Source organism: Apium graveolens, chromosome 3, assembly GCF_009905375.1.
Source record: "Apium graveolens cultivar Ventura chromosome 3, ASM990537v1, whole genome shotgun sequence".
NCBI classification, from domain to species: Eukaryota; Viridiplantae; Streptophyta; class Magnoliopsida; order Apiales; family Apiaceae; genus Apium; species Apium graveolens.
In genome coordinates, this window is record NC_133649.1 from 93,968,848 (window position 1) to 93,980,304 (window position 11,457).

General features: G+C 35.8%; 1 non-coding gene across 1 annotated transcript; it reads left to right on the plus strand.

Annotated features, from left to right (window-relative positions):
• Nucleotides 1-11,064: 11,064 nt before the first annotated feature.
• LOC141715605 (small nucleolar RNA R71) lies at nt 11,065-11,171 on the plus strand. Its single transcript, XR_012572361.1, has one exon. It is a non-coding gene; the product is annotated as a small nucleolar RNA R71 (small nucleolar RNA).
• Nucleotides 11,172-11,457: the final 286 nt, after the last annotated feature.

The following is an 11,457-nucleotide window of genomic DNA, read 5'->3' on the forward strand; positions in this document are numbered from 1 at the left end:
TATTTGGGGGATATTATTCTTAAAAATTAAATAGTTGTAGAATTTTATTTTATTCATTTAATTCAGTTAAAATTCAGTAATTAAAAAGAAAAACAAGAAAGAGTTTGGGGGTAAAATTCTTGAGCCCAACTTCAACTAATGATTTTGAGAGCTGTAATGATCCAATCTTGAAGCTCAAATAGTCGATTTGAAGCTCTTTTCAAGCTCTATCTATTGATAAAGGCATCATTAGCAAATATTGATTATTGTGGTAATTCGTTTTTTTCATTTTTTTTGTTATTTAAATTCGGTTTTGAGGATTAAAGGATGGTTTGATGTTTTGGATGATTACTTGTTGTTCCTGAAGTCCCAAGGATTGTTTTTATATATAGTTTGCATAATTTCGATTAGGTTTGAGCTCAACCGAGTTCATAGGTTTTTTGGAATTTTTGTTTTGAATTTCCAGACTCACCGAGGACTGTTTGATTCTTTGATTGTTTGTAATTGATTGTACTAATCCCAGGCTATATTTCGATAATCAGAACGTAGATTTTGGTTGAAAAATGCACCAGAACGATGTTTGGCCGGAACCCACGAACTGGGTTCGTGTTCTTTCACCGGAAATTGGATTCTGGTGATGTTTGGAGGCGGTGATGTTATTCATTGTTAAAATTGAGTGTAGAATGTTTTTGGACTAAAAAGGGAGGAAGGGGGATCGGTTTCGGGATGTTTGGGGCTCGCTGGAGTCCGGCGAAGGCCACCCGGAATCTGGGGATTTCCCAGAAACCGGTCGGGGTTCTTCCCGACCCGGTTGATTCTCCTAACCCGGCTTCGACCCGGTCATTTGACCCGGGTTCTATCCACCTGAACCCTAACCCCTAATTTACTTTCTGTTTCCAGATTTTCAGTTTTTAAAATAATTCAAAATTCATTTTGTTTTTCCAAAAATCATTTATTTTATTTCCAAAAATCATTTATTTATTACTTTAAATTCTAAAAATTATTTTTATAATGGTTTTAAATTCCAAAAATTATTTCTTTTATTATTTTCAAAAATCCATATTTGCTTTAGTTATTTATAATTTATTTTAATTAATTATTTATAGATTTAATTAGTTGATTAATTCATTTAATCTATTAATTTTATTTATAAATAGTTAAATAAAATATAATTATTTATAATTAATTCAAATAATTCTTAAAAATTGTTTTTAAGCTTTTAAAAATTATATTTTGGTATTTAAAAATCAATTAATATTATTATTAATTGATTTATTCCTAATTATTCGTATTTTATTCGTAGAAAATAAACCGTTCATCCGTTTAATACGAAACGAACGCGTATAGACTCAGAAAAACATTTCGCTTCCAATAAAAATACTTTTGAGACCTAATTTCTTTTGTATTGAAAGGTCGTTTGATTTCTGAATCTTTCTGAGTCGATTTTTGATCGAAAAATCATATTTTAACCCGATTTCAGTTTTAAACGTACATAGTCTAACCTTTTGACGAACTGAGTCATATGTGATACGTGAGTTATGTGCGTATGTGCTATGTGAATTACGTGTGTACGTGAGTCAATGGTCTTGTATTTGACTGTCTTCATTATGTGTGAGGTATCGTATGGGTAGACGATAGGGTTTTGACGCGCAGTTCATCGAGTAATTATCGTTTAAGCGATTAAGATGTGTCTTTTAATTATAGATGCGGATCGCTCGAGTTGATCAGAACCAGATGTAGGATAAAGAGTGAAATAGAATAGTGATTGTTATCTGGCTTCTAGCAATTGCAGGAACAACACATCAACAAATTATCGAGATACAGAGACGGTGATGTTTTGAGACAGAATATCAAAATAGATGCGTCATTACGAGTGTGACTAACTACTAAATCTCAAATGCAAGTATCCATATCATCACTTATTGTTCAAGTGATATTTATTTTGAATCTTATCATGCAAGTATTGATTTCCCTATTCTCAGTTCAGAATAGATAAATGTTTTACCTATCGCTGAATTAAATAATTTTTTTTATGCGAGTATTCTTCTGATATTCTATGTTCAAAATAGCTAAGTGATTTTACTTATCAAGTTACTGGTTTTATAAATGTTTTGGACTTTGAGAAAGATGATTTGGTTGTGAATATTCCTACCCAAGTAAATGGGGGAATAAAATTATTTTGGGTGTCAATTATTATGACCCCTTTTCAATAAAAGGTTTTAAGATTGGATCATAAATGCGTAGGTGACCAGGACGGATGGTCCAACGGAGGGCTATTTTTAAGTGTCATATAAAATATTATGACACAATTTTTGCCACAGGCAGGTGTATTGCCTTTTTGTTTGAGTACTCGTATTTTGGGGACATATTTCTACGAATCATGACCTTGTGCTATCACACGGGCTGATCAGCATGTGATAGTGCGCCCATCGGAAAATGATCCCAATCTAAATTATCATATCATTTTTGATATTCATAGAATAAATGATTTATCAAGTGTTCTGGTTTTGAATAAAAGGTGAAATGCAGTTTTGATTCAGTTTCTGCTTGGTATGGATATTTAGTTTATTGTTAAATATCAAAGGTGGTATTAGTATAGATGATTGATGTTGACTTCAGTATGGGATGTTGTGAGCATCAAAGTTCGTATTGATATCTAATTTGATATGACGACAAAATAAGTATTAATATCAAGAGTTCGGTTTTGAATAAAGTTTACGATTCATTCCCTAATCATTGCTTCTTGTTATTGATGTTTACGATATTTTCGTAAAAACTGTTTTGTTTTATCTCGTCAAGATTCAAAGTATTGCTGAAGCATTTCGCTCGAAAATATCAAAATGATTTTTAATACAATGAAGGAACCAATTCAAGGGTTCCTCAACTAAAATTTTTTGGTTCAGCAATTATGATTTTAAAGGTTCTGCTCTATTGCAGACGTCGGTTTTATATCAAAAAGACCCTATATATATGTCATAATGATCTTGCTGAGCATTTCTTCCGTCCATACTTGCCTGTTTTCAAATTTAACCTCCAGTGAGGATTAACTTGCGCTGTTTAGCCGCGAAATTCAAGGAAGCAAAGAAGAAGCTTTTGGAAGGTGGTTGGTCCAGGGTTTGCGAGCTAGTATAAGTTCTGTTGTGTAAAGTTGTTTATATTATATTATAATTGTGTTATTTTATGGTTGGGCCTAGTGTACTTCTTTTTAAAGTTATACTAGCGGGTTAGTATTGAATTAGAATTTGTGGAAAAGAGTTTAAAGGAAGTGAAAATTTATTTGTGGAATTTGGAATTCTTGTTTCTAGAACTGTAACCTTAAAAGGTCTTGGATTAGTTTGGTGTCATAGATGCTAAATATCTTCCGCTGGCATTTGTATTTTGATTAAACAGGTTAAATTGGATTGAGGTTTCATAGTGACGACCAAATCCCCTGACCCCAAATTTGGGGGCGTTACACAAGTCATTTACACATGTGGAGAAGTGGAGATATCAACAATTCATTCTACATCGCGATACAGACATCACTATACACTTTGAAGATCTCGATAACAGCTTCAATTACAGAATACATCAATCCTGAAGATTCAAGATTATCTGTCAAAAAACTATTTTATCATTAAAATGGAAAGTCTACAAATACAGCTTGAAGAGTGCAAGATCAAGCGCCAAGATGAACTGGACAAATGAGTGTAGCAGAACTGAAAGATTGTACGCAAATTTACAGCACTTAAAATAGAAACAGAAAAAGGACTTTAGAAAATATGTTAGTCTATTTTAGTGCAATTTCTGTAAACTGTGCATGTTATTCTATAAAACATGTCACGGGTCCTTAGTTTTAGTAGTAACCAAATAGTCTAGTTTTCTTATATTCTCTCAGTAAGTTGAAGCTAAGTTCCCTAAATATCAAGAACTTAGATTTGTAGCACAACCTATTTGATTTTTAATATAAAGATCAAGTAAGTTTTGATAATTGTGTCTCTGTCTTTTTACAGTCTGCTAATTATCACCATAAAGCATTTAGTCTATAAAGTTCAAGTAAGCCAAACACAAAACTTGATTTCTTGAAAACATTCAAAAAGTTTTTAAGTAAGAAAAATCAAGAAATAAACATCCATCCCCCCTCTGTGTACATTTCAAACCTAACACATTAGAATTGGATGAGAGTTAGATAGGTTACTGTTATGTACCATAGTCTCAAATCCATGTCCTTCTTGCACATGATTGGAACTTGAATGTGCATGTTGTCTTGCCTCCTCATTTGATGGATCATTGATAATTGTACTCTTAGATTCAAATGTATATGCAATATTAGATAGGGTTGTGGGGGAGTTGATCCTTCTAGAGAGTCCTCCAATTGAATTAGAGAGGAGTTGAGTAACTCCACCTTGGAGTACTACCCTCAAACCTGATGGCCTGTGAAGGCTCATTTGCACATAAAGGTGTATAATCATTCACGAGGTCTTCAGTAAAAATTGATAAAACCCTTATACTTTTTATGGTATCATCAAGGTCTATATTTGCACATAGCCTCTCACCATCAAAAGATTGGTTCTGAGTGGTGAGCACAGTTTCAAGAACTTTGTCACCTGATTTTGGCAGGGTCTGAGAATCAAATTCAATCCCTTCATTATATGAAAAAGAAATTTGAGAAATGAGAGAAGTGATTTCATAAATGAGTGTTGGAAACTTCCCCGGAATAGAAGATGGAATTTCAAATGATGTGCTCTCAAAGTGTATGCTAACCTGGTGACTTCTTTCACCCTCTTAAGAGTGCCCAAGAGGGGGTACAAACTATTTACAAGATGCATTTGGAAGAATGCTCTTTTCAATAGTGACACCTTGTTGAGAAGATGTCACTAGAGATTATTTATTTCTCTTTTTTCAAATATGTATTTTTTTAAAAGATATTGAAGTGGCTAAGTGAGTGGTCAACTCTAACTTCTTTTTTCTATGCTTTTTGATTAGGTAACTCTCCCTCTCATAGATTGTCTCCTCACTCTCATCAGTGATACTAAGGGTTATATTCTTTCTCTTCTTTATACTAACTCAACCCTTTGAGAGTATGAAGCAGTTGGTTTATTAATATATAGAGATTTTGAAGAAGTGGTTTCAGCTGTGGAAGGCTCCTGAGGGTTGTTTGGAGTTTGTACTTCTAAGGACCAGAAGCCATAGATTGACTAGCAACATTAAAGCCTCTCATATCAAGCATAGGATATGGATAAGTCTCAAATTTCTCTAACATGATTTTAGTGAGACCGAGACTCACTCCTACCTGATTTTTCTTGTTTAGTTGCCCAAATAGAACTTTGGACATTGACTTATAAATGCTTATTAAATTTGTGTCTATTCCTTCAATTAAATGAATGTCATTTACTTTAAAGTTCAAGACAACCATTATAAAATTAGGAAATAAAATTTCCTTACCTCTTGACTTCAAAGGCATAGTAATTCTTGTTCTTAGCTCTCCCAGAATTAAACTTCCAACATCCAGGTGTCTTTCATAGGCCATTGAGTAGACTAACTTGGACTACACTTGAAATTTAGTCAAACCCAGTTTTTCTACAGGTGAAGACCTTCAAGACAGTGTCAAACACAAAGGATCATTCCCTCTTTATATACTTCTTGTTCAACCTAGCCAGATCAATGGTATCTGTGTAGTTGATAAATTCCAAGAACTCTCCAATCTCCTGAGAGGTAGGAGCTGTAACTAGATTTTCTGTAGGTAGTCCAAGAGTAGTGTTCAACTCCTTGGCACCAAACTCCACAGCTACCCCTTTAATTATGCAGGACACCACCGTTGTTTGAGCTTGAATTTCATCTACTGTGGTAGTGAGAATAACACTCCCCCAGAACTTATTTAGCAGATCTAGGTACAAAGTGGGGCTTGCAGTTAGGGCTCTAGCAAGGTAAGAGTCTGAAATAAATTTCACAAAGCACTTAAATTTTTCAGGTGCTGGAGTTGGTTCAACAAAGACAAAGAAATTAGTTCCTTCCTTGGGGATGACTACCCTTTGGGTGTTTGAGTTGGTCGCCGTTTGAGAGTTTGAAATAAACAAGTGTGTAAGTTTTTAGAAGAAAGAAGCTTATTGTTCGCTATAATTCAAACGCGAAAATACACGCAAGCGTACGCGATCACAAGTAGTATAGATTAAATTAAAGTTCGTTCCCACAGAGGCTGTTTTAAAAAAAATATGCACTTATGCAACAATATATGGTTATCATTCAATGCTAAGATAAATAAGAAATTGAGTTTTGAATTAACTAAGAGATTATACTAAATAACATTAACTAAGAGAATTACGATTGAATTACTTATATAAGAATAAACTTGGAATTCTAACTTCATTAAATACTTCACTCAAAGTTTATGTCTTTAACCTTAGCATGTGATGGTGATGACAACTAATCAGATAACACAAAATTAGTATGCGCTTACTTTCGTTATATGTATACCCTACTATCAAACATCCACAATTAAGATAGAAGTTGAATAGACACCAATTATGCTTAGTCCCTATATGTCTATAAAGATTGAAAACATAATGGATTAAGAGCAAGTTATATATCTTGATTACATAGGGTGAATAAGATGGTTAAAATTACCCACGAATTACGCATGTCAATTCATACATAAATCTATGCTAGCATGGAAAGTTCTAAACCTCTATATTCACTGTCGCTTTAATAGAGATTAACAAACAATCTTAAATGTTAGCTACACATCAAAGACGAATAAGCACAACCAAAGTAGGAAATCATAAATCACCACACACTAAAGATTATAAAACAATTAACTATTGAAATCCATAAGTAAATCCGTTAGAACCCCATGACAACGATTAATTCATAATCGAACTCATCGTCACCATGGGTTCCAATGAAAACATGATAATAAATAATATAAGAGTACTAGGGTTTAAAATAAATCGAAAAAAAGCATCCAAGTATCGACTAGATTAAAGAATACAAAAGTTTTCTTCTCCGTAGCCGTCTTGTGCTCTCTAGGTCTTGTTATTGCTCTCCCTTGGCTCCTTGTTATTAAAAACATATTTTTGTTGGTTTATATAAGCCCCTGGTGGACCTGGACCCTCAAAATCATCAATTTCTACTAAAATCAGGATTCTGGGGCAAAAAGGGCCACGCGGGGCGCTAAAATCCTTGCGGGCGCGCTGGTTTTACTGATTTTTCTGGCGCAGGCGCGCCAGCTTTCTGGTGATTTTCTGACAATTCTTCTTTTGGTCGTATCTTATGTTCTGCTCGTAAGAATTAGGCGATTCAACTGCCCATGCGAAGCTAACGATATTCTCTACAACTTGAGAATGTCCTAGACTTCAAAATATGATCCCTTATCATCATAAAATCCTTGTAAAACCCTTTTCTCTTCCAACTAGTGCCCTGCAATATAAAAACACAAAAACACATCAAACATACCAGATACTTGAGTCCAAAACACCAATTTAAGCCTGAAATGAAGCATTTCAAGTAGATATAAATCTACTTATCACACCCCCAAACTTGAATCGATGCTTTTCCTCAAGCATAAACAGACTCAAAACTACAAAACAAACCTAATACATGAATGCAACTACGTGAATGCAACTAAATGATAATGCAATCGATCCCCTCAGAATAACCATAACCAACCAACAAGAGAATGCCTCTAAGATGGCAATGACTTTTCAACAGAGTTTGAATAAATCCCATAAACCAACTCACAAACCAGAAACGTGCATGTGTGGATGCTTAACAGATATACTCTCGATACTAGATCAATAACCATAACTTGTCTCTCATCAAAACAATCACGAGTTTATAAACATAATAGATGGTAAACGCATAATGACTCACAACACCTCCTTCCTACTAGAGTTATACAAGGATTCACGCTATTATTGAACACATAACAAAGATGCTTATCTGACCGTGCAATGAGTGAGGTCCCACGAGACTTATACAATAATACCCATGTAGCGAGCGTTAGGTTGGCGGATCCCAGACTATTAAAGCCTTAGGTCACTAGGCACAAAGTCCCCTAGAACTTAATTGCTAGAGTTTTAAAGAGCTCACCCTTGGTCAATTATGCATAACACATACTTTTTTCTTTTCTTTTTTTCTTTTTTTTTGTTCTCAATGATTTCTAAATGAGTGTGCTTCGCTCCATCTCATTCAACCCTAGACTACTCATAAAAATATGAACCGGCTACTAGCCATTTGACGTCTAGCCTTATTCACAACTAACAATGAAATCCAAGTTTTTCTCCATATTAAAATTCAGTGTTTTTACATCATTACGAGAATAACAAAAATTCTAAATATAACCAAGTGATTAAATCTCAACAAATAAACAAGTATGATCATGATCTAGCTCAAAAGTAACCTATAAGACCTGTGATTTTTTTACTGGGCATGCAAATCAATTCATTAATACTTAAACATCCATTTATTCATCATCACTACACTCACATCAACATCAACCAATCAATCATAAACAACTCAACCTAAGGGATCATGTTATATGCATGCAAATGCAACTACATGGACTCACATAATAACACAATCAAATATGTCCTATATGAACAATCATGCAAAAATATGAATGAAATATAATTATACATGCAACATGAATCTATATGAACAATCATGCAAAAATATGAATGAAATACAACTATACATGCAACATGAATCTATATGGACACTACACACAACTACTCATCCTTATATTATCACCCCCAAACTCAAAATATTAAATGTCCTCATTGAAGGTAATAATAAGGATTCAAGGCATACCTAGTCGTTAGGAGGATCACCCTTCTCGGGTGGAGAATCAGGTGGTGGGTAAACAAAATCAGCTCTGAATACAGGCCAATCCACCTCGACACCAGTGGCCCGGAAAATAGTGCCCAAATCCTGTGTCAAATCTGCAGCAAAATGACTATGAATGTCGTGCAAGGCCTCCATACGCCTAGTCAATCGCTTGTACTGCTCATCACCAACACCAGTCCTATCAACTACCTGCTTCCGTATGAGAAGAACCTTCTATAGGCACGGAAGGATTCCTCCGGTCACCCTTTAGATTATCATATATATATTCCAACCCCTTATCAGGGGGTGCACCTCAAAATGCATAACTCTAATGATCTGGCAGCGGTTTGAGCCCAAGTGTGGGAGCTTCTTCAATAGACGGCTCGAGACGCTCCTGAGAAATTTTCAACTCTGCTAATCCAAGAGAATCGAGTGGCATATCCAACTTCCTCTTCCACGGAGGTGCATTCAAAACCTGCAGTTGCTCTGCTCCTTCTTCATCTTCAATAACTGATTCCCCTATTAAGGATCTCTCTAAAGTATCTGACTTTGGCAATTGTTCAAGCTCCGAATTCATGACAGTGTCAACCCGCTCTACTTTAAAGCACTCCTCTTTATCTGTGGGTAACTTTATTTCCGTGAAACACATTAAAAGTGACCTTCTGATCTTGCACCTTTGTCGCAAGCTCTCCTTTTTGCACATCGATCATAGTTCGACCTATAGCCAAGAATGGTCTTCCCAATATGATGGGAATCTTCTCATCTTCCTCAAAATCCAGAATTACAAAATCAGCAAAGAAGACGAGTTTGTCCACCTTGACCAAGAAATCCTCCACTATACCTCGTGGATACGCGATGGAACGATCAGCTAGTTGTAATGATATGTATGTCGGTTTCGAATTAGGTAGACTAAGCTTCTTGAAGATAGACAAGGGCATCTGATTGATGCTAGCTCCCAAATCACACAAGAATTTGTCGAATGACAAGTTTCCAATAGTGCAAGGAATAGTGAAACTTCCAGGATCTTTAAACTTCGGAGGCAACTTCTGTGAAACACAACTCTGCACTGCTCCATTAGAGCAACGGTTTCCAACTCCTCAAGCTTCACCTTTTGCGATAGAATACCTTTCATGAACTTTGCATAGCTCGGCATTTGTTCTAGAGCTTCAGCAAACGGTTTGTTAATGTGCAACTTCTTGAAAACTTCCAGAAACTTGGTAAATTTCTTATCTAACTTCTTCTTCTGAAGTTTTTTAGGATATGGAGGAGGTGGATAGACTTTTTTATCCCCTGTATTACCGTCAGGAGGATTGTTTGCATCAGCTTTCTTCTTCGGTTCCACCTCGGCATCCTTCTACACAACTTTTTTAGCTACAATCTCATTTAATGGAATTGGAAAGGGTGCAGACGCACCTACATTCTGGACAGAATTTTCAGACTCTTCGTCATGCTGAATTTGGGGGCTTGCGACCTTTCCAGACCTCAAGGTGATGGAATTCACCTGTTCTTTAACTTCCCTCTTGCCTAGATTGAATTCGGTATCACTAGGAAGCAATTCCTGGTGGTCGATTCAATAAGGCGTTAGCAATTTACCCTATTTGGTTCTCCAGAGTCTTGATAGAAACAGCCTGGCTTTTGCATATAAGAGCCTAGTTTTTGCACATAAGCCTCAACTCCTCCAATTCAGATTTTTCATTCAAAGATTGACATGCACCTCCATGAGTTTGTTGTTGAAATTGAAGTTGTTTTCTTGGTGCAAATTGTTGCTGAAAATCAGGAGGATTAAATTGCTTATTTCCAAACTGCTGGAACGGCTGTTGCATCGCATTCTGATTGTTGCTCCAGCTAAAGTTAGGATGATTCCAGTTGTAAAGATGATAAGTGTTTGGAATTGGTTGCTGCGATCTCTGAAAGTTGCTCACAAACTGAGCTGATTCACTAGATATAGCACATTGCTCTGTCGCATACGAACCTGCACACATATCACAAACACTGGTTATCTGATTAACACCATAGTTAGCCAGAGAATCGATCTTCATAGACAACGCCTTTAGTTGAGCAGTGATAGCCGTAGCTGTATCCACTTCAAGAACTCCTGCTACCTTGTCATGTGGCAATCTCTGGGTTTGATACTAATATTCATTAGCAGCCATCAGTTCAATTAGATCATAAGTTTCATTACAACTCTTTGCCCATAATGCTCCACCTGATGATGCATCGAGCATGGGTCTTGATTGTGCTCCCAAACCGTTAGAGAAGCAATTAATGATCATCCGATTAGGAATTCCATAATGAGGACACTTCCTAAGCATCTCCTTGTAGTGCTCCCAAGCTTCACATAGAGATTCTCCCAAAATCTGCGCAAATTGAGTAAAAGCATTCCTGATTGCAGCTATCTTCGCCATATGGAAGAATTTAGTTAGAAACTTTTGAGCAAGATCTTTCCAAGTAGCAATCGAACCAGCTGGTAGAGAGTGTAACCAACTCTTAGCCTTGTCCCTCACAGAGAATGGGAAAACTCTCAGTTTCACTGCATTCTCAGACACACCATTGAACCTAAAGGTGTCGCAGATCTCTATGAAATCCCTAATGTATGTATAGGGATCTTCCATTGGCGAACCCTCAAACTGGACTGAATTCTGTACCCATTGAATTGTGCTAGACTTGATTTCAAAG